Source organism: Mesoplodon densirostris, chromosome 12 (genome assembly GCF_025265405.1).
Source record: "Mesoplodon densirostris isolate mMesDen1 chromosome 12, mMesDen1 primary haplotype, whole genome shotgun sequence".
NCBI classification, from domain to species: domain Eukaryota; kingdom Metazoa; phylum Chordata; class Mammalia; order Artiodactyla; family Ziphiidae; genus Mesoplodon; species Mesoplodon densirostris.
Genome location: NC_082672.1, coordinates 32,339,139 through 32,362,610, shown reverse-complemented (window position 1 = coordinate 32,362,610; position 23,472 = coordinate 32,339,139). Strand labels below are relative to the sequence as shown.

The 23,472-nt window shown below is 39.8% G+C and overlaps 1 protein-coding gene across 19 annotated transcripts in view; it reads right to left on the bottom strand.

The window, feature by feature from the left end:
• Positions 1 to 23,472, bottom strand: part of EPB41L2 (erythrocyte membrane protein band 4.1 like 2) — a 272,775-nt gene that overhangs the window by 193,521 nt on the left and 55,782 nt on the right. For 14 of the 19 annotated variants that reach the window (XM_060114858.1, XM_060114849.1, XM_060114850.1 and 11 more), the window contains exon 2: positions 17,944 to 18,057. The exons of 4 other annotated variants lie outside the window; for them this stretch is intronic. The gene's annotated coding sequence lies outside the window, so the exon portion shown is untranslated. The remainder of the gene's footprint in view (positions 1 to 17,943; positions 18,058 to 23,472) is intronic. One more of the 19 variants, XM_060114844.1, reaches the window with a different exon arrangement.

Below are 23,472 nucleotides of genomic sequence, written 5' to 3'. Positions count from 1 at the left end.
GCCTGCCTATTTTGTGAGCAAGCTCTCTGCTGAGTTATTTACAAACACCCTTATTTATGCCTCAAAACATCTCTGCACAGTAATTATTATCAAGTTCATTTTATATGTCAATAAAATGAGGCTCAGAGAAATGAAATAACTTCCCTTAATAAGCATGGAGTGCAAAATACTACAGTAGTTAATCGTCAGTCCTGGAGTTAGACAAACCTGAACCTGGAGCATCAATCCTGGAGGGAGACAAACCTGAACCTGGATACTGGTTTAACCTCCAATTTCTATGTAGGAGACAGATGCCTCAGGCTTGAAGCCAATTCTATTTTATCTGAAATCAATTAGGTACAACTCCAACACATTATACATTCTTTACATTACACCACAATGCTTATGCAAATTCCCAGCTATACTTCACTAAATACCAAAATGCAGCCTTTACATAAACAGTCTCACTACCTATGCCTCACATTTGCACATGGGCTTCATACATTAGGACTTTACTCAACTGTTTCTACTCTAATACAATACACTCTCTTAAAAAATATTTTTTATAACTACATAAGGAAAACTGTAAAGCACAAGTGAAAATTCTGGATCTTTCTTCCAAACACATAAACTCAACAGATATTTACCTGGCACATAATATTAATGGCTAGGTATACCACATCATGCCTTTCTTCAAAGCTCTGAGAACTATTTGGGAAGACCAGAGAAGTGCAAATGAAAAGCCATCCCTATAAACTTGTGAGTTAACTGTAAATGCATAAAGTATATGCCTACGAGCACTACAAACACATATATCAGATTTCCCAAAGTAGTTCTGATTTCAAATATTCCATCCCATTCTTCTACAGAAACTTACACATTCCAGATCACACATAACAGTTTTTTAAGTGAGATAACATAATCATCTAATGTAGGGATTTGGGACTAAGATAACTGCAGGCTGTAAATAGAAAAAATTTGAACAGAACTTTGCAAGAAAGGATAGATTGTCCTCGGTGGGAAAGAGGGACACGGACATTCAAAATAGGCGAGGGCTTCCCTGGTGGCGCAGTGGTTGAGAGTCTGCCTGCCGATGCAGGGGACACAGGTTCGTGCCCCAGACCGGGAAGATCCCACATGCCACGGAGCGGCTGGGCCCGCGAGCCATGGCTGCTGAGCCTGCACGTCCGGAGCCTGTGCTCCGCAACGAGAGAGGCCACAACAGTGAGAGGCCCGCGTACCGCAAAAAAAATAATAATAAAAATTTAAAATAGGCAAGAACAGTCCTTGGGCAAGTGAAGCAGAAAGATGCACAAGATATTTTGGAGGTCTGGGGAAGCAGTGAGCAGGGAAGTGGGCTGACTACTATCACTGGAAGAGTCACATACAAAGATAAGTCAGAGGTAATGCTGAAATATGATAGCTGGAAAGATTGTTGAGGGCTTTGAAGGCCAGTATAAGGACTCTGGGCTAAAAAAGATAGGTCACCTCACCTAAAGTTTTGTTTTGGTGTTTGTTTGGTTTTTTTGGGTGGGTGGTAATAGTTTTATTGAAATGCCATACAAGTTACCCACTTTAAGCATACAATTCAATGTTTTTTAGGATACTCAGTTGCGCAACCATTACAACGAACAATTTTAGAACATTTCATCAACCCAAAAAGAAACCCCAAACATCCCAACTCATTCTATGAGGCCCGATACCAAAGCCAAACAAAGATGTCACACACAAAAAAAGGAAACTATAAACCAATATTCCTAATGAATATAGAGGCAAAAGACCTCAACAAAATATTAGCAAACCAAATCCAGCAAGATATTAAAAGGATCTTACACCATGAGCAAGTGGAACTTACTCTAGGAATACAAGGGTGATTCAAAATGTGAAATTCAATCACTGTAATAAATCATATTAATAGAAGGAAGAAATACATGATCATCTCAATAGAGAGAAAAAGTATTTGACAAAATCCAACATCCTTTCATGATAAAAAAACACTCAAACTAAAAAAATTAAAGTAAAAACAAATAGAAATAATAAAAATTGAAGGAAACTTCCTCAACATGACAAAGGTTATCTAAAAAAACCCCACAGCTAACATAATAGTAAATGGTGAAGACTGCAAGCTTTCCCCCTAAGATCAGGAACAAGACAAGATGTCCCCTCTCACCACCTCTCATCATTCTATACAATTTTGTACTTTAAAGTTCAAGTCAGGGCAACTAGGCAAGAAAAATAAAAAGCATCCAAATAGGAAAGGAAGACATAAACTATCTCTATTTGCAGATGACATGACTATATAAATAAAAAATCCTAAAGAATCTATTTTAAAAAGCCAACAGAGTAGTTCAGAAAAGTTTCAGGATATAAGATCAATATGCAAAAACTCAGTCATATTTCTATACATAAGCAATAATATCCAAAAATAATAACTCCACTTAGCATCAAAAAGAATAAAGTACATAGGGGTAAATTTAGCCAAGGAAGCATAAAACTTGTACACTGAAAACTACATAACATTGTTCAAAGAAATCAAAGATGTAAATAAATCCATGTATATGGATTCAAAGACTTAATATTGTTAAGATGGTAATAATCCCCAAATTGACTGACGGATTCAATGTAATCCCTATCAAAATTCCAACTGCCCTTTTTTTTGCAGAAATGAACAGGCTAATCCAAAAATTCATATGGAATTGCAAGAGTCCAGATAGCCAAACTAATCCTGAAACAGAAGAAAAAAGTGAGAGGATTCACACTTCCTGATTTCAAAACTTACTACAAAGCTAGAGTAATCAAAACAGTATGGTACAGGCATAAGGCTAGATACCAGTCATTGAACAGAATTGACAGTCCAGAAATAAACCCACATATCTATAGCCAACTGATTTTGACAAAGGTGCCAAGCCCATTCAGTGGGGAAAGAACAGTCTTTCCAACAAATGGTACTAGGACAACTGGATATACAAATGTAAAAGAATGACTGTGAACCCCTACCCCACACCATATACAAAATTTAACTCAAAATGAACCGAAGACTTAAAATGTAGGAGCTAAAATTATAAAACTCTTTAAAGAAAAAGAGGTGTACATCTTCATGACTTTGAATTTGGCAACACATTCTTAAATATGATGCCTAAAAAACAAGCAACAAAAGAAAAAAATAGGTGAATTGGACTTCATCAAAATTAAAAATGTGTGAGTCAGAGGACACTATCAAGAAAATGAAAAGACAATCCACAAAATGGGAGAAAATATATGTAAACCATCTGTTCAACTAGGGTATCTAGTATGCAGAATATATAAAGCACTCTTACACCTCAACAACAAAATGACAAACAACCCAACTAAAAGATGGGCAAAGGACTTGAATAAACATTACTCCAAAGGACATTTCTCCAAAGAACATATACAAATGGCCAATCACTATAGGAAAAGACGCTTAACATCATTAGTCATTAGAAAATGGAACTAAGAACAGGGTCCTACTGTATAATACAGGGAACTATATTCAATATCTTATAATAAACCATAATGGAAAAGAATATGAAAAAGTATATATATGTATAACTTAATCAGTTTGCTGTACAGCAGAAATAAATACAACATTGTCAATCAACTATACTTCAATAAAATAAATTTTTTAAAAGAAAAAGAAAATGGAACTAAGACCACATGGAGATTATCTCCTCAAATCCACTAAAACGGCTATTGAAAAAAACAAAAGAAAGAAAATAACAAGTGTTGATGAGGATTTGAAGAAATTAGAACCCTCATTAATTACTGCTAGCGGGAATCTAAAATGGTACAGCAGTTTCAGAAGAGGAGGGGGGAATGAGGTGTGATTGCTTTAAGGGATACAGGGTCTCTTTTGGGGGGATGAAAATATTCTGAGATAGTAGTGATGGTTGCACAACATTTTGAATATAATAAAAACCACTGCTTTGTATACTTTAAAATGGTGAATTTGTTATATCAATTTAATCACTTTTTTAAAAAAAAAAGAAAGAAAGAAACCTTGTACTCTCAGCCCCAGGCAACCACTAATCTATTTTCTGTCTCTATAGACTTCACTATTCTAGACATTTCACATAAATGGAATCATATCATATACAGCCTTTTGTATCTGGCTTCCTTCTCTTGGCATACTATTTTCAAGGTTCATCCAAGTTGTGGAATGTATCAGTACTTCATTCCTTTGTATGCCCAAATAATATTACATTTTATGGCTATACCACATTTCTGTTTATTCATTCATTAATTGATGGGCACTTGTATTGTTTCTAATTTGGGGTTATTATGAATAATGCTGTTGTGAACATTCATGGTACAACTTTTTGTGTGGACATATGATTTCACTTCTCTTGGGCATATACCTAGGAGTAGAATAGCAAGGTTAAATGATAGCTCTGTGTTAAGGTTTTTGAGGAACTACCAGACTGGCTTCCAAAATGGCTGCACTATCTGACATTCCCACTTGCAGTGTCCATGGGTTCCAATCCCCCGAATGTTTGGCTGCGGCCAAGCAGGATAACCACTAAATGCTGCTTGAAGATAAATTTGGGGGCCCTGGATTGGAAAGGAGAGATAGTAGAAGCACGGACAGTCTAAATGGAAAGCTACATAAAAAGGTTCATGAAGGTGAGGGAAACAGGGAGAAGTTGGTCACAGGGTACAAACTTTCACTTATGAATAAGTTCTGAGAAGCTAGTGTACACCATGATGACTACAGTTAATAATAGTGTGTTGTATACTTGAAATTTGCTAAGACAGTGGGTCTTAGGTATTCTCTCGCCAAAAAAACATAACTGTGAAGTGACAGATGCGTTACTTTGATTTTAGGAATCATTTCACAATGTATACATACATCAAATCATCATGTTGTACACTTTCAATATATTACAATTTTGTCAATTATACCTCAATAAAGCTAAGAGAAAAACACACTTGTGTGGAAGCAGCAGTAGCAATGATGAATTAAGGACTGATATTTTAAAAGTTTCAGAGGAAAAAAATCCATAGGCATGGATGTCTAAATAGACAGTAGATAAAGAAGAGGCACAACTAAAAAATAATGCCAAGGTTTCCAGCTCAAAAGACTGGAAGTTTCAAGATTTTGGAACTTTTAGGGACACTGAGTTTGAAGTGATGCTGTGATATCTGAGTTCCTGGAGAGGATTCCAAAAATCAAAGAGATGATGATGGGCTTCCCAGGTGGCACAGTGGTTGAGAGTCCGCCTGCCGATGCAAGGGACACGGGTTCGTGCCCCGGTCCGGGAAGATCCCACATGCCACGGAGGGGCTAGGCTCGTGAGCCATGGCCGCTGAGCCTGCGCGTCCGGAGGCTGTGCTCCGCAACGGGAGAGGCCACAACAGTGAGAGGCCCGCGTACCGCAAAAAAAAAAAAAAAAAAAAAAAAAAAAAAGGATGATTTGGGAGAGAATAACCCTACTTCTAGCATTTGTTACTATTATTAATCTTTTACCTTAGTTCCAAACAAGTGACTATTCTTGAAAGTTTTGGTAATACAATAATAGAGGAAAAAGCATCTTAAGAGCTAGGATTTCCTAAAAAAAAAAAAAAAAAGTACTTTTTGACTGGCAGAGCATCCAAAAGGGCTAAAACTAAATAAAAGTCTGCATAACAAGAATGGAGTTCAAGGAACTATAACAACCAAACATGGTAGATGGAATCTACCTACTCAAGCAGATACAGCATCACCTACATGTGTTTCATGAGGAAATATTCAGAAGGAAGTCTCACCATATCAGATTAATCTACCTAAGGAACATTGGCTACAAACCAGTTCAACAGGGCAAGATAAGTGCTAAGAAAGAAAAGATAGGAAACCCAGTATCAGATTATTCAGAAATTATTCATTCATTCAGCAAATAATTAAGAGCCCATTGATTGTCAAACAATTGTGAACACAGATGTGATAACTGCTTTTGTGGAGCTTATAACCTGATGAGGGAGAAAGGCAAAGTAAAGTCAATAGGAGAGGGGGGAGGTATACCTAACAGGGAGGAGAGGGCCCAGTGGAAGGAAGAACCATAGAAGGAAAGATACCCAGAGGAAGTTATATCTAAATTAAGACCTGAGAGTAGAATATTGCTGGCAACATGCACATAAGTCTAGACATGAGAGAAAACCTGACATATGAACAGGGAAACCCAATTAGTAAGTTAAAATCTAGAACAGCAAGAACCTCATAAGGTAAAAGCTACGTCACAAAGTTTGAGCCTCTTCTGAAAAGCAAAGTGGCACCATGAAAGGATTTTAAGCAGAAAACTGAAAGGACTTTAAAACTACTATTCCGACTACAACATGAAGAACAAAAACTTTTTTAAACTAGAGGGGGGAAAAAAAACCCACGAAGACCAGACAGAACATTACATATTTATCCAGACAAGAAATGATAGCTGTATTAATGTTTAAAAAATAGAATATTAACAAATGGGTAGCCACAGTCTCTGCTCCCTCTCCCCCAAAGAGAATTCTGCCATTGTAATTTCAATTCTGAAAGCAACTTGACTGATTTACTGTGGGATGGGCTCAATTACTAGAGAAAAGAATAGATCGGGCTTCCCTGGTGGCGTAGTGGTTGAGAGTCCGCCTGCCGATGCAGGGGACACGGGTTCGTGCCCCAGTCTGGGAGGATCCCACATGCCGCGGAGCGGCTTGGACTGTGGGCCATGGTCGCTGGGCCTGCGCGTCCGGAGCCTGTGCTCCGCGGCGGGAGAGGCCACAACAGTGAGAGGCCCGCACACCGCAAAAAAAAAAAAAAAAAAAAAAGAATAGATCCATAAAGAACACAGGAGAGACTCAAACTGTAACTGAGAGAGTTGGTGTTTATTGTTTGGGAGGAGACTGGTTGAAGGGATGGAGTATGAGGGCTGTTTCTAAACTGTGATGAGGAAGAATCAGAAAAATTCATAAAGTGATGAAGAGAATTTTTAAGTTTTGCTGTTATAATGGAACCACTTTTTGGTTTTTCAAGAGACCAGAGTAAAAACGTAAGTGGTTTGTCAATTCTTTGTCAATGTTGAGACCTGTGCTTCTTTGGCTACCAAAGTTAAAACTGGACCATGAGGGCTTCCCTGGTGGTGCAGTGGTTAAGAATCCACCTGCCAATGCAGGGGACACGGGTTCGCGCCCTGGTCCAGGAAGATCTCATGTGCCACAGAGCAACTAAGCCGTGCAACACAACTACTGAGCCTGCGCTCTAAAGCCTGCAAGCCACAAGTACTGAGCCCGTGTGCCACAACTAGTGAAGCCCACGTGCCTAGAGCCCATGCTCTGCAACAGGAGAAGCCACTGCAATGAGAAGCCCGTACACTGCAATGAAGAGTAGCCCCCAGGCTTCCCTGGTGGTGCAGTAGTTGAGAGTCTGCCTGCCGATGCAGGGGACACAGATTCGTGCCCCGGTCCAGGAAGACCCCACATGCCGCGGAATGGCTGGTACCGTAAGCCATGGCCGCTGAGCCTGAGCGTCCGGAGCCTGTGCTTCGCAACAGGAGAGGCCACGACAGTGAGAGGCCCGCGTACTGCAAAAAAAATAAAATAAAAGAGTAGCCCCCGCTCTCCACAACTAGAGAAAGCCCGCGCACAGTCCACGAAGATCCAACACAGCCAAAAATAAATAAATAAATTTATAAAATTAAAAAAAAAACTGGACCATGAGAGATCTCAGCTTTGTGCAGGTTATAGTATCTGAATAGAGAAGGTGTTAGTGGAAGGAATGGATAAATTCAAGAAATATTCAATTGGTAGAATGATAAGAATTTGGCAACACAGGGGAGTCAAGAAAGAGATAAAAAAAGAGCAATTAATTAGGCAGCAATGTCATTCACTGAAATAGTTAACAAAGGAGGAACAGAGGGTTTGAAGACAAATTAATGAGTTAATTTAAATTAGTTAACAAACAAAGAGGTATAAAGGAATAAGTCAATAGTGAAGATAAAATGGACTCGAAGAAAAATACTCAATCCAGAGGGAAACAGGAAAAGAAAAAGAAAGAACAGATGGGACAAACAGAAAACAAAGAGCAAAATGGTACCCGACAACAACACCAGCAATTAGATGAAATGTAAATGGCCTAGATGCACCAATTAAAAGACAGATTGTCAGAGTGGGTAAAAGGAAGACCCAGTTCTACGCTGTGTACAAAAAAAATCTACTTTAAATACAATGACTGGGAATAAGAGAATTGGCATGAAGAAGCAAAGTGTGATTTGTACAGAATGAATTGTGATGGCAAATCAAAGAAAGAGATGGCCCTAGACAGCAGAAATTAGGTGCTCTGTTTACTATAAGATTAAGGGGGTAAAAAAGTCTAGAAAAAGAATTTATAACACTATAAATAACTGTCGTCCATATACTATGTTAGGGTATAAGTAAATGTCCTGAAGGTGCTTAAAACCTAATTATACATGTAAATTTTTTGTTACTAAACTGGATAATCTTGGCTCAAAGTCCATGACGTGGAAACACCAGCAGCTTTGAACCTAAAATATGTGCATTTTAAGGCTGTGGTACTCCTTTCCTACCCTTATTTCCACTTTCCCTTTCTATTAGCTCACCTAGTAGAACGTGCACTTCCATGGCTGTCTTCTTCCACACCTACACAAACCATGCTGGTAGTCATATGGCGGGGGGCGGGGGGGGGATTTACTCTGTTACACCAAATATGCATTCACAGGGGCTTTACAGTTTACAAAGCCTTTACCTCTTCCCAATTACATTCATATTTAATAAATTTAAGCTAAGAGACTTTTGACGTGTCTAATTTATCTTTTGTATAATAGAAAGCTCTTACTATTGGATACCCACATTTTATTTTACTTGTCTTCATAAATCTAATGCTATAGTAATATTTTTGTTCTTTGACTCTGAAAATGCCTACATGCTTTAAAACATCAATGTCTAATGTTATTTGAACTTCACCATGTATGTACTTCTTTCTACCAAATTTTAAGATTTGAAATTACGGCCAAAAATTATCAATGAACATTTTGAGGGGTGGTGCTAATTACTAGGGGAGGTGGGAACCATATGAAGACCTAATATGCTTAACGTGTTGTCTTTGTTTTACTCCTCTTTAGAAAAGGATATTTAGCATTTGCAAGAGAGAAGCATAAAAATATTTTTTCAAGCTTTTATTCTAAGACTGTGAAAAGTTCACATCATGGTTATAATTTGTTTCTCTTGGATCTAAACATACACCCACCCATTGGCTTCAGAAAAATGCTTGGAAAGAAACCCTAGGACAGTTATACTTCCTGGAAATTTCAATTGGGGAAAAAAAAAAAAAGTATCCCGTCCCTGAAGGGGTAGCCAGTAGCAAATGATGCAAATGTTCTTTTGTATTAATACCAATTTGTAAAAACCTATTCTTACACAAGATACATTCATTCATTCAACAAATGTTTCTTGAACAACTATTAAGAAGGTAATTTACAAATGGATTCTCCCTCTCACATACTTGATACATGGTATGATTTTATTAATTATTAAGCAAAATGATTATGAAAATTTTATTTATCCAGTTTTGCGGGGCAATTCCCAGTCCCCAGAATGCTTCTCTCTGCTACTGACTGGCTGCCTCTCCATGTGAACAGTCAGATTCCTAGGGGCAAAGACTGCAATCTTACAACCATATCCCTCAGAGCCCAATACAATACTTGGAATATTGTAAGGTAGCCAAAAGAACATTTGATGAATGAATGAATGGATGGATGAATCATATTCATTAAGTAGCACAAACAAAAACCCCAGTAAAAGAAAAAAATAAACTCAGTACAGGCGTCACTCCTGATCCTTTCCTCTCTCTTCATCCAGGCTCACTTTGTTGTCCTTTTCTCTATAGGTATTTCTACTGCTGAAATGACCATTTTTGAATTATTGGTATCAGTTTGCCTTACTGAGAACTTAACGGCAACGCAGTCTTCTTCCTCATCTTTGAACGCCCAGCCTGGTGCACAGTAAGACTGGGCACAAATTTGCCTCATAATAAAGAGCAACAAATACCAAAGACACCTCCTTCAATCAGTATTGCCAAGCTTCAGATTATTATTGTGTAGTAAAAACAAGGTACTGAACTAGTAACAATGAGATTTACTATTAAAATTAAGTTAAATAAATGTTTGATCCTAGTCACTTGTACAATAAATACCACCCAAATCATAGCACCAGATTTTACTGAACAGAAATACACGAGTGCTTACTGGAGTTGGAAGTGTCACCTAGAAGCCATAAATAAAGGAAATATGAAAGGAGGCTTCCTTGGGCAGACATCTTTAACTGAGGGTAAAAATCACCAGCACAAATACCCAGGGAAATCTGGTAATTCTTCAGAAAACCTGGCGTGTAATGTTTCTAAAACACAGATATTTATAATTATGTCTCTTACTTCAAAAAAATAATAGCAATGAAAATTTTTGAAAGGCTTCCAGTGGCTCTGCAAGGAGTACGGAGACCAAACTCCTCAGTATAACTTCCTGGGTTCAGCACCGACTGGCTCCAATCCAGATCTTCAGCTCGTCTTCTGCTTCCCATGCCCTCTCACACACACCCTGAACTCCAGCTATACCAGCCTCCTCAACATGAAATGCTTCCGTGTCCTCATTAATGCTGACTCTCCTCTGTCTAGACTGTCTACTTCCCCTGTCTACACTTGAAGAAAAAAAGAAAAAAAAAATCCAACCCAAGCTTCCAGGTATAAGGTTAAAAACAGGCAGTTTGAGACCAAACCTAACAATAGCTCTGTTGCTGATTTTTAAACCACAGAACACTCAGAATAAAACTTTGGGGGTGTGGATGGGGATCAAGTTATTTGTGAGTTTATGGTACACACACACTCTCACAAATCACAAGGCTCTGAAAGAGAAGTCTGGTACATGGCAAACCAGCCCAGCAGGGAGTGGCTACCTCTCCAGCCATACCTACTGGCAGAGAAAGCAGGATGCCAAGAATGGCCAAGTCGGACTCAAATGGGCTAAGAGTAATGCAGCCCCTCCTCCAAGACGGCCCTGAGGTCTATGTGACTGATGAAGGCACTCTTCCCAGGGGACAGAACAAGGGGCAGTAAGATCTGATCAGGAATCACACTTCAAGGACGAGCTATGCCCAGAGCAATGCTTATGGCTATGGGACAGGGCAGGGCAGATCACTGTCCAGGGGGAAATCTGAACAATGCAGCTGATCACTGACAAATGATCTAGATGGAAATGAAGCTAGAGGAATAAACATCACCGGTACACCGCGTTCTATGAGACAAGTCACTGCAACTAGATGCAGCAGGTCAAGAGGACTTTGTATGGACCGTGCTTGGGGAGGGCAGGACTGTACCTGCAGCTGACCTATGTAAGGTGATATACACACAAACATACATTATACTTAAATGTATAGAAATGTGTGTGTACATACATATATATTAGACAAAAAGGGTGGAATGTAGCACTCCTAAGTAATCAACTGAGCTGCCACACCTAACTCCCCCCTTGTCACCATCTCCCTGATCTTTTCCTCCCACCATTGTCAGCCACGCTCTATAAAGAATTTGCCTAGATCTATTCAAGCCATTTGGGTTCAGCCATAATTCAGGTATCTCATATCCTCCTCCTGAATCCCTTTTTATCTCTTCCCATTATCCCCTGTAATTCCATGTTAACTATATATATGAGAACAACTAATTCAATAAATGTTGAATGAACAAACAAAACAGCAGTTATAACAAGGAAATTTGTTTCTGCTCTCTTACCATCTTAATATCAAAAGTAAATATTCTTCCCATTGGATCCTAGAGTAATAAGAACCAGGCTTGAGGTTCTTCTTGTCTTCTGGAGAAGGACTGGTCTGAGTATCCACCAATAGCAGGGGGAGGGTTTCCTCCCACCTCAACCTTTAATGATATAGGAATAACCATGTAAAGAAAGTTTATTTCTGCCATGGAGTTTATTGTAACAGGATCTGTCCTGTACCAATTGTATATTTATTTTTAAAAGAAACAGATGGAATGGGATGACACAGGGCTTGGTATCACTGTCTAAAACAAGCCCAGCTGATGGCTAGACATATACACACACTGTAATCCCTGTGTACCTCTGCCCCAGACGACAGGAGTCGGGCCACAGCAGAATCAGCTCTTGTTGGAAATCAGTGAGCCAGCTGTCCAGGACAAGCCAGGGCTTATGTGATCAGATCTTTACTTGTTTCAAAGGCTTCTTAACAGTTCTAATATAGACTTATTATGCTTTTATGATCCTGGAAAACATCCAAAATGATTAGCCTATCCTTTTCTGACTCGTATATCTTTAGGCAAAAAATGCACGGACTTTCTACTAACTGAGAACTTTCAAGTGAGTCCATCTAACGCATGAATGCCCTATGGAGTAACATTTCCAAAATTAAGTACTACTACCTTAAGAATTTACAGGACTTCCCTGGTGGCACAATGGTTAAGAATCCGCCTGCCAACGTAGAGAATGGACTTGAAGACACGGGGAGGGGGAAGGGTAAGCTGGAACAACGTGAGAGAGTGGCATGGACATATATACACTACCAAACATAAAATAGATAGCTAGTGGGAAGCAGCCGCATAGCACAGGGAGATCAGCTCGGTGCTTTCTGACCACCTGAAGGGATGGGATAGGGAGGGTGGGAGGGAGACGCAAGAGGGAGGAGATATGGGGATATATGTATATGTATAGCTGATTCACTTTAATATAAAGCAGAAACTAACACACCACTGTAGAGCAATTATACTCCAATAAAGATGTTTAAAAAAAAAAAAAAAAAAGAATCCGCCTGCCAGTGCAGGGGACAGGGGGTTCAATCTCTGGTCCGGGAAGATCCCACATGCTGCAGAGCAACTAAGCCCCTGCGCCATAACTACTGAGCCTACGCCCTAGAGCCAGCGAGCCACAACTACTGAAGCCCGCACACCTAGAGCCCATGCTCCACGACAAGAGAAGCCACCACAATGAGAAGCCTGCGCACCGCAACAAAGAGTAGCCCCTGCTCACTGCAACTAGAGGAAGCCCGCGTGCAACAATGAAGACCCAATGCAGCCATAATAAATAAATTTATATATATATATATATATTTTTTTTTTTTTTTTTTTTTTTTTTTTTTTTTTTTTGCTGTACGCGGGCCTCTCACTGTTGTGGCCTCCCCCATTGCGGAGCACAGGCTCCGGACGCACAGGCCCAGCGGCCATGGCTCACGGGCCCAGCCTCTCCGCGGCATGTGGGATCTTCCCAGACCGGGGCACGAACCCGTATCCCCTGCATCGGCAGGCGGACTTTCAACCACTGCGCCACCAGGGAAGCCCAAATTTATATTTTAAAAAAAAAGAATTTAAAGACACAGACAGAAAAAAAACTTACAGTTACCAAAGGGGAAGGGAGGGAGGAATAAGTTGGGAGTATGGGATTAACAGATGCACACTATCATATGTAAAATAGAAAAACAACGAGGATTTACTGGATAGTGCAGAGAACAATCTTCTATATCCTGTAATAAACTATAATGGAAAAGAATTTTTAAAAGAATATAGATATATACATACGTATAACCGAATTACTTTGCTGTACACTTGCAATTAACAATATTGTACATCAACTATACTTCACAATTTAAAAAAAAAAGAGTTTAGAGATACATTCACTGTATTTTTCCAAGGGAAAATAAGCAAGTTTAAAAAGATAACGCTGGGGCTCCTCTGATGGCACAGTGATTAAACATCTGCCTGCCAATGCAGGGGACATGGGTTCGAGCCCTGGTCTGGGAAGATCCCACATGCCACGGAGCAACTAAGCCCGTGTGCCACAACTACTGAGCCTGCGCTCTAGAGCCCACAAGCCACAACTACTGAAGCCCATGCGCCTAGAGCCTGTGGTCTGCAACTGTGTTCCACAACAAGAGAAGTCACCGCAATGAGAAGCCTGCACACTGCAACGAAGAGTAGCCCCTGCTCACTGCAACTAGAGAAAGCCCACGTGCAGCAACAAAGACCCAACGCAGCCAAAAATAAATAAATAAAATTAAAAATTTTTTAAAGAATCGTTTAAAAAAAAAAAAGGATAATGCTCTGATTTTACCCCATGTGTAAATTCACAGATAAAACACTGGAAATGCTCAGCCAAAACAGTAACAATGGTTGTTTCTGAATGTGGGCAATGGGAAATTTTGCTTTATTTGTATTTTTCCATATTACCAAGTTTTCTCCACTGAACATATATTATTATAATTAAGAAATATCTTAATAAAGTCCATTAAAATAAAAAATATGAAGCTTTCTCCCTGTATTTCTATACTCCTGCTTTAGCACTTTTAAAGCAGTGCAAAACAGGATGATTAAGTCCCAGCAAAGTTATAATAAACTGGTCACGTCCATGTGGTATAGATTTACCTAAAACACAGAGGTACATTCAGGCTATACTTCCTTGAGCTTGGCACTATCTACAAGAAATTACTCTAAGAAGCACATGCTTTCAGACACTGTTACATCAGAGGCCTTTTTTAAAAGTTAGATTTTAACTGGATTTAAAAGAATGAAAGGAATTTCCTGGATTTTATCAGGGTAATTTCCCAAAAGATTTTTGCCCCACTTCTTACTACAAGGATTAAAGCCACTTAGCAAATTAGACTGTGTACTTGCCACTTAAAATGCTATTCAGAACATATAAATTAAGAGATCTTTAAAAAGCAGTCCATGTCAGAAGAAGTTGTTTTAACAGTTTCCTATGAAGTTAGTCAAAAAGCATCAAACATCTGAGTGCAGGACGGATCTACTTTCAGACCACACACCACTATAGAGACAGGGAACACGTATCTACATTCAATCAGGAAAGAACCTTTCTTTGTTTTATCATCATATGACAAGTATCACTGTCAAGTTTTCACTACAACTTCATTAAAATACCAAGCCATACACACACACAATTTAACACAGCGCAAGGAGGACAGCGACATATTTTTCAGAACTGCAAAATGGCATCTGCAGAATGTCTCAAAGGAATGACAAAGGCACTTCTTTAGCCCAAACAAAGAGAACAATGTTTCCACTAGGACACTACAGGACTATTGTATTTCATGGGGGAAAGGCAGTAAAAATTAACACAAAACAGAGCTGAACGTGTAGAATGACAGTCTGTGAAGAATTAAAAGAAACTATTGAGAGTACAAGTTTCACTCATTATAGTACCGAAAAGTAAAAGAGTGCTTAAGGTTTTAAAAGTTGGGTAATTTCAAATTGTAAATCTGAAAAGAAAAATAACTTTAAAATTCAAAATATAAAATTACTTATCAGTTGAATCAACGATGTTAGATTCATAAACACTGTGCATCTATAATTCATTTTGTTTAAAAGATGGCTTATAAACAAGCTATGCCAGCACACTTATCATTTCACTTAACTTCCCAAAGACACTGTATTAGAAATGTACTGTCAACGCCTCCATTTTACAGATAAGGAAATTGAGACTTGTAGATGTAAAATGACTCAGTATAAAATGATTCAGTAACGGGCAGACGTGAGTTTTGATTCCAACTCTTTCACTTATTAGCTATGAGATTCTTCTTTCTTTCCAAGATACCTTTACTTTGAATTTCAAGACTAACAACATCAAATAATGTTCACAAGGATTAAAGACAAACTACTGTCAAAAATGGGACAAGAAATGTCCTAAAATAGCATACTGAAATGGAACTAAATGCTTAATAAATTAGAGGTAGAGAGGAAATCAGGATATACCCACTCCATCAAGTAATGTCTTCAAAACACTGTTATGAGAAGGGCTTAAGAAATGCCTTCAGAAAAAAAAAAAAAAAACCAGCAAGAGAATGCCAAGAGTCAGGATTAATTACAAAATAAATAACTAAATATATTTGGTGGAGAAGGTTCCTCACTTTTATCTGAAGTGTATATACTTAGTTATCTTCAGTGGAGAATGCCCTAAAAAACAGTTTGATGATTTTTGTACTGTAGGAAAAAAACGCAGTTATAATTACAAACAGTAGACTCTGATTAAAGTAAGTAAAACCAGTAAATAAATTACCAAAAGGTAAATTTTTTCTCATAAATTTGTTAGCCCTACTCTGAATAGGGCTACCCACCTAATCTTCCTAAACTCCAGTTCTGATCACATCATTCACCTGTTTGGAAAACCTCAGTAACTGCAGGAAAAAAACCCAAAGTCTTCCACCTGACATGCAGGCCCTGGCCAGACCCTCCTTTCTAGCTTTTCTGCTCGGTACTATCCATGATGATTTCTATTGTTGAGGGGGGAAAAGCCAAGAGTCTCCAGGCTCACTCCTCCAGCTCTTCTCAGAAGTGAGCAAACTGAGAAGCATGCCCATCACCACCACCATCGGGCAAAATCCAGTTACCAGCCTATGGCCTTGCCAAAGACTTCCCTGCCATCCTTCTCTCCTCCAGATGCCCACAGCACTCCCTTCCCCGCTTCCAGAGCTCAGCACTTTTCTACAGTACTGGACCTATGCCCACATCTTACCCACCATACTTAACAAGTCTGTCTTACTCATCATCTCTGTATCCCCCAGAGCAAAACACACACCACTTTGTACAAAGCTATGCTTAGTCCATTTGGGTAGAAAGAAATGAGGGTATCAGAAAACACCTTTAAAAACAGAAACTGAGGGCACCTATTTTTCCAAACAATTCCAGGCATCATCATCTTATTTTTCTATTAACCAAGATAATCACCTTAATGATTCAATAAAGTAAGCCTAATATTAAACTAAACGATACTCTAATGGAATAAACACTATTTTGGCACATTTATAATGAGAAATCTCATGCCATCTTTTAAGATTCATACAAGGAAAATGTGAGGAGTGTAGGACTTACTATCTTCACCTGCATGATTGGTTCTCATGGGTTAAGACTGACCTAAAAGGTTGTTATCTTCAAAAAGGTACTGAATTCTAAGAGAAGCAAGAAGAAAATAGAAATGGCTCTGGAGTAAGTCCTATGATAATATGTTTTGGGATATACAGTCCTCCTGAATCATGTAAGTTTAGGTCTGGGAGGTGCCTGAAAAAATAATGTAGCCAATCCTTTGTATCACAAACACCAAAGAATCTAAGAAATTCTAAACTGAGCTAAGTGACTGAGGGATTTTTTTTTTTTTTTTTAAAGAATATTGTAAGAAAAGGCAGCAACCTAACCTCCTGGCCAGGTATTTCTCATTTGCATGAACTTATTATATCAACCAGGTGATGAGCTCATGTTTCTGAATGAATTTGCCCCTCAGCGTTTTCTCAAATGCAGCTCATTTTTCCAAAACACGCTTTCCTCTTGGTTTTTCTTTCCCCAATGCACCTCGTACTGTGGAGCTTCCAATTCCCCACAGGCTTAAAAACAGTAAAAAAAAAAAAAAAAAAAGTAGACTAGTGGCTACTTTTTTTTTTTTTTAAACTACAGGCATTGTCATAATCTCTCCTTCATACAAAGCATTTATCAGATGGAAGTATGGAAGATCTTCCTTTCACCGCTCAAGGTGGCACAGAAAATGAGGGCAGAAAGCAGGAACAAGGAAAAAGTGAAGGGGTACCTGCGCAAGAAAGCAGCAGCCGTGGCTATCAGACCGAAGCCATAAGACAAGAAACGCACTATTTTATTCTTCTGGAACACTTAAATATATTGTGTAACAGTCACAAAGAACTTTTAGGATATACGTATATAAACACAATATAAGCTTATCTTCCAGAAAAGCCAACCAACCCAAATACCAATATCTCGACCGTATCTCAACCAGCTCTGCGGCTGGTGCCTCACTGGTAGTCATCCTCTACTTACCTCTGCTGCACAACAGGGCCCTGTGAGATAGAATTCAGGGATATTCATTCCGTCTTAGGAGAATGACACTGTAAATAACTTAAATACCACTGCCTCTCATGTGTTCAAAACAGAGCATCTAAAGAAAAACACCGACTCACATTTACCAGGAATGGATTCACTGGGTAATCACCGGAGCTCCTCGGAACTCACACGTGTAGCCCAGCTCTGCGATCACTGCTACCACCTTGCTCGCTGGCACGATCCAAGGACGCCTGGATTAAGATAAACGCCTTAAGTAGCGGTGCTGACACAATTCAGTTCCTAACGCTTATGTCAGAAGCGGCCCAGCCCCGGGTCAGGAAATAATACGACTGATACTAGAACCCAATGGTAAACATAAATATCTTTAGGAGGTAGTGTTCCTTTTCCAATCGTAAAATTGATTCCCAAATTATTTTACTCTTTTCACTGAACCAAACAGAAACAGGTAGAAAATAATTCCAAAGAGATGGAAAGTATGCAGAGCCATTATTACTTAAATATAATGAATTTAAAAAGACTTCGCAAGAGAAATAAGATCACACTCTAGCAACACGAGACTTCTTTAAGGAAAAAGAACACACTTGTGCGTGCACACACATCATACAAGTGTACTTGGTCCCTGAGTGATGTGGGTGCTGCCCTGTGCTGCCAGCTCCTAGAATTGGTCTCCTTTTGCATCCCATGTTCTATGTCCTAACACTTCTCCACAGTGAGCAAGTTGGGTGATGGGGAGGCCTCCACACCTATTCTAAGGCAAGCAGCTTAGAGACAGGAAAAAAAGGAGTTGATCAAAAAGGAGATTCTTTATACCACACTGAACAAACTTTTTGGAATAAATTAAGCACAGCATCATAAGAAACACAGAGCAATGCCAGAAAAAAAGAAAGAAACAGAATTTTCTTAATTCTGTTTCTTCCTACTTTAGTCACTCAGGATATTTCCATTATATTCCTCCAACACTTAAGCTGTCATCTCTAGTGGAATTTCCCCACCCACCCCAATCATTTGAAAAACTTCTGGAAAAAACCCAAAAGTATAATCAACTTTGCCAAATGACATTCAGATTTTGTCCCCACCCTAATATTTGGCTTTTCATCCTTATTTCTCGATCTCTTTCCATTCTTACTCCCTTTCCGTCTTCCCCCAACTACAAACATATCCCAGCAATTATTTCCTTTCTTCCCCACTCCCTAACTCCTGAGATTTTCAACAGTAAGTTTCTTCATTCCCCTCATCCCAACTTCAATTCTTCTCTCAATATAGAAAGTCAAGAAATGTACAAAATCATAAGTCTTCAAGATGCAGAATTTAATATGCTGAAGACTTCTTGTAGAGGAATTCTTCCAAGAAAAACAAAAACAGGATTCTCCATCACCTACTTTTCAGACAGCCCTCCAGGAGCCCTCCCGTCAGCTGTTTTATATGGTTTCTTCTAGATTAACTAAGGTCAAACAGAGGTGACAGTGAGTCTGAGGCTGTGTGTGCCAGTATATTGTCTGAATCCATAACAACTGCCTCAAAAAGGACATCTAAATACCCACCGACCAAAGCAATGTGCAAATCATGCTAGACTTGCTTTTTCTGCAGAGATATTCCTGAAATCCGCATTACCAGCAGGACTATCAACTCACAGAGAGGAGAGAGGAGGCCATGTTCCCTAATTTGCCTTAAATGTGTTCAGAACCCTTTTAACAAGTTATAGTAATAATAGGGTGAGCCTACAAGGTGCCCTGCTAGTACTACGGAGATGAGACAAAGCGGAGGGGAGAGAAGTAGAAGGAAAGAAGGAAAATGACAAGACAACGTCCTTGGCCTTGAGCTGAGTCCAGACTGCTCATTCACACAACCCCGTGGAAGGTTAACATTCATAACGTGCCCACATTTCAAGATAACAGTTGAAGAAATGCCGTTAAGACTTGTGTGAGCAACTGCCAAAGGAATTATACAGCTAAGAACTCCTACAGGAATTCAGCAAAATAAGGCAAATATAATTCCAGAGTAGAAGAAATTTGGCATAGGAGATGATAACTAACAGTTTGGCAAAACCACTAAAAAGTTTGGAGACATTTATTGTTTTAACATGGCAGAAAAGAAACACTTCAAAGACACTTATGCTTAGTGTAAAACATACATTTTCAAACTTCACTCCTTTCAGGTTCACATCAAATAATCCTAAAATAGCAGCAATCCAGCCATCTCATAATGGTTTCTAAACTTCTCCAAATCACTTGGGGCAAATTAAGTTAACTACACAGGTGTGTTTGGGTAGTCTCAATGTTTCACTTTTTTTCAGACTCAAAGTTATATGAGATGGATTCAATAAATTCTCTGGGGCAATGCTTTCTAATTTATCCTAGAGGATAATACTTCACAAATTTTCACCAGTTAAATAGGCAGAATGGGATAGTTAAAAGTATACTGGGCTAGGTGGAACCAGTTCTAATGCCAGCTCTGAAAGTCATGGGAATTAAGAGCAAGTCATTTCACTTCATTTTACTAAATTTTCTCATCTATAAAATAAAGACAGGGAGGATTCATTACCTCTTAAAGTACCTCATAGTTCTAAAGTTCTACATTCTAAAAAAACTACTTGGCATGGCAAAACCAAACATATAGTATGAGCCCTACTTTGTGAAACGTATACAAATATGCATTTACTGAAGTATTTAAACCACAGAATGTATGGTTATAAATAATAAAAACAATATAATATTAAATGATTATGTCTGAAAGTGGGAATAAGGCTGGCTCTTATTATTTGTTTCTCTGTATTCCAAGTTTTATTCAACAAACACATACATTTATCATGAAAAAGATTCAATCCCTTTCATCCAAGCTTGACATTTGGAATCAGAGCTCTTCAGCCTCTATGAAATACACGGGATATCAGAGTTCTCTTGGAAACATTACAGGCCCGACTTGGATTAGGGGGAAAGCCCCTCAACTTTGTTTTTCCACAACTACTTTTCTCATCTAGTCTGAATCCCCTCCACTGTCCCCACCCTTCCCCATAAAAATCTCTTGGGAGTGATTGAACGCAAGTAACCTAAAACTGGAATTTCTGGAAGTGCGTGGTCTTCCAAAAGCACTGTATTTTCATCTCCCTACTTCCACACACACACCCAGAATTGGATTTCATACTTATTTTGCAACAAAACCTCACAGCAGTACTTAAACGTCCTTTAAAAAAAAAAAAAAAAAAAAAAAAAAAAAAGGCATGGGCAGGCTATATTAAAAAAAAAAAAAAAAGAATGATTTAGCACCTGTGGAGGTGATGTCATTACCAGCCATGGCTCTGAACTGTCTCTGGAATGCAGCTTAGGCCACCCAATGCTATTTAACATAAAAACAGTCTTTCCTGGCCCAAGAAACCTCACAGTCACACTTGACTGTACTCGGCTTAGGAATCCAGCATTTACAACTTTTCAGCTTTAAACATTTCGTAGAGCACAGCAGATACAACCAGCACCATCCTTGAAGGTCAAACTTCAGCAGCTCTAAACCGTTACTTAACATCCAGCAGGCCTGAGAAGGACTAATTCTGCACGCCTGTCTATAGGCAACCCCTGACTCATGATAGGCCAGATTTTGAGTCATTGCCTTGGGGGGAAAAAAAACATACATGCACGCCAACCCAAGATGAAGTGAGGACTTGCCTGGGGACAGAGTGAGCACAGTGGGGGTTGAGAGGAGGATGACACAAGGGAAGCTGGAGACGAGAGCCTCAATCCTTATTCTGTAAAATGAAGCTAAGAAAACCTAATTCTTGGCTATCTGTAGGTAAGATAAAATAATATAGAATGACGGTTTCTGACATAAAGTAAACTCTAAGTAAATGTTAGCTATTATTATTTTTCTCCCCCAGAAACAGTCATTAAAAGGAATATTAATTCCCCAAGCCTGCTTAAGAAGGTCCAATTAATCTATAACACACCTGAAAGTACTTGAAAACTTAACTGCAAATTTTAACACTTCTAAGGAAAACACACATAAGGAGTTTCAATTAAAACACATTTGCTCCCCAGAAGAATGAGCGGGGGATGACCCTTTCTGCCATCCTTCATTCATACTAGACAGCCCGATGAAGAATCCTGATCCCACCACTGCTCCAGCCAGGGGCCCACCCAGAGATTGGGTACCTGACCAGGGGTTGGCATGGCAACTCTTGGAAACTGGGGATAAGGATCCATGGGAAACTGGGCCTCCGCCCAAACCACCTAACTCCCCACTCCACAGTGCCCTGATCCCTTTTTTAAGAGCCACGGAACTGTGGCCACCTGCTTCCCACTGCCAACACCCGACCAACATGGTCCAGTACGAAGGGAAACGAAACTCTCCACCTCCCAAGTTCAGTCTAGAAAGCCACACAAGGCCTTACAATTTACTGTCAAGATTTTACTACTCAAAGCAATGGGAGGGCTTCCCTGAAGGCGCAGTGGTTGAGAGTCTGCCTAGCGATGCAGGGGACACGGGTTCGTGCCCCAGTCTGGGAAGATCCCACATGCCCCAGAGTGACTGGGCCCGTGAGCCATGGCCGCGGAGCCTGCGCGTCCGGAGCCTGTGCTCCACAACGGGAGAGGCCACAACAGTGAGAGGCCCGCGTACTAAAAAAAAAAAAAAAAAAAAAAAAAAAAAGCAATGGGAGATGGACCAGGAACATCCAGATGTGTTTGTCTGTTTCACATTTCTAAAGGCAAAGCCAAGATCACACTGGGATGCTAATGCTAATTTATTTTTTAAAAATCATCAGGACAGCAGAAGAAGCCAGAACTTGTATCTCACAATTCCCACGACTGTCTACTTGATCTTTCACTGAGTTTTTTCCCCTCACAACCCTCTAAAAATTAATTTTCAATTTTCTACGGCTGATTACGTGTTATATGGTCACCATAACTCTAAGTTGCAGAAAGCTCTCTCCCTATGACCCAGAGCACATCAAAAGCCCCCTCTCCTCACCCCCCAGCTTTTACAGAAGTACAGAATCTTGGCGATGACCCACACACCGACTTTTTTCCAATCTATTTCCCTCAGTCTGACAGGGAAGCTCCACAGACCCAGTGTTGAGCCAGAAGGTCAACCGATACCTGGGTCATACTTTTCTCTACCACCCGACCACGTGTAGTCTCTACTAGGGGAGATGGGGGCTGAATCCCAAATCGAAATCGTTTTTATTACCCATACTCCTACCTACTCCTTTCTCTAAGGCACAGAGCAGAGGGGTGTGGGTGTGGGTGTGGGTATGGGTGCATGCGCGCACGCGTGCGCGTTGGTTCCTACTTTAAAAGCGAACCCCGTGATCCTGCCCTCCGCACCCTCAGTTACCCATTGCCACGATTCCCAAACACTAGCTTTCAATTTTTTTGTGACCCAGAGTAAAACATTTACATCCCAACCCAGTTCACAAATACACGGTAAACACACCCAGTTTTAGTGGAAACACAGTTTTCAAATGGTCGCTCTGATCAGGCCTAAAGCCTAAGCCCAGGCATTCTGTGCCAAATCCAGCCCCAGCCCCTCTCCGCAGTGAGCCTTCTCCCTGCCAGCGGGCTGCCTCAGCGGAAAAAGGGGCACCTCTTTCCTTCCACTCCCCTTTCTCTTTCTTCTCCCAAGGGGAAGATTCATGCAGTGGCAGAGCTCCACTCCAG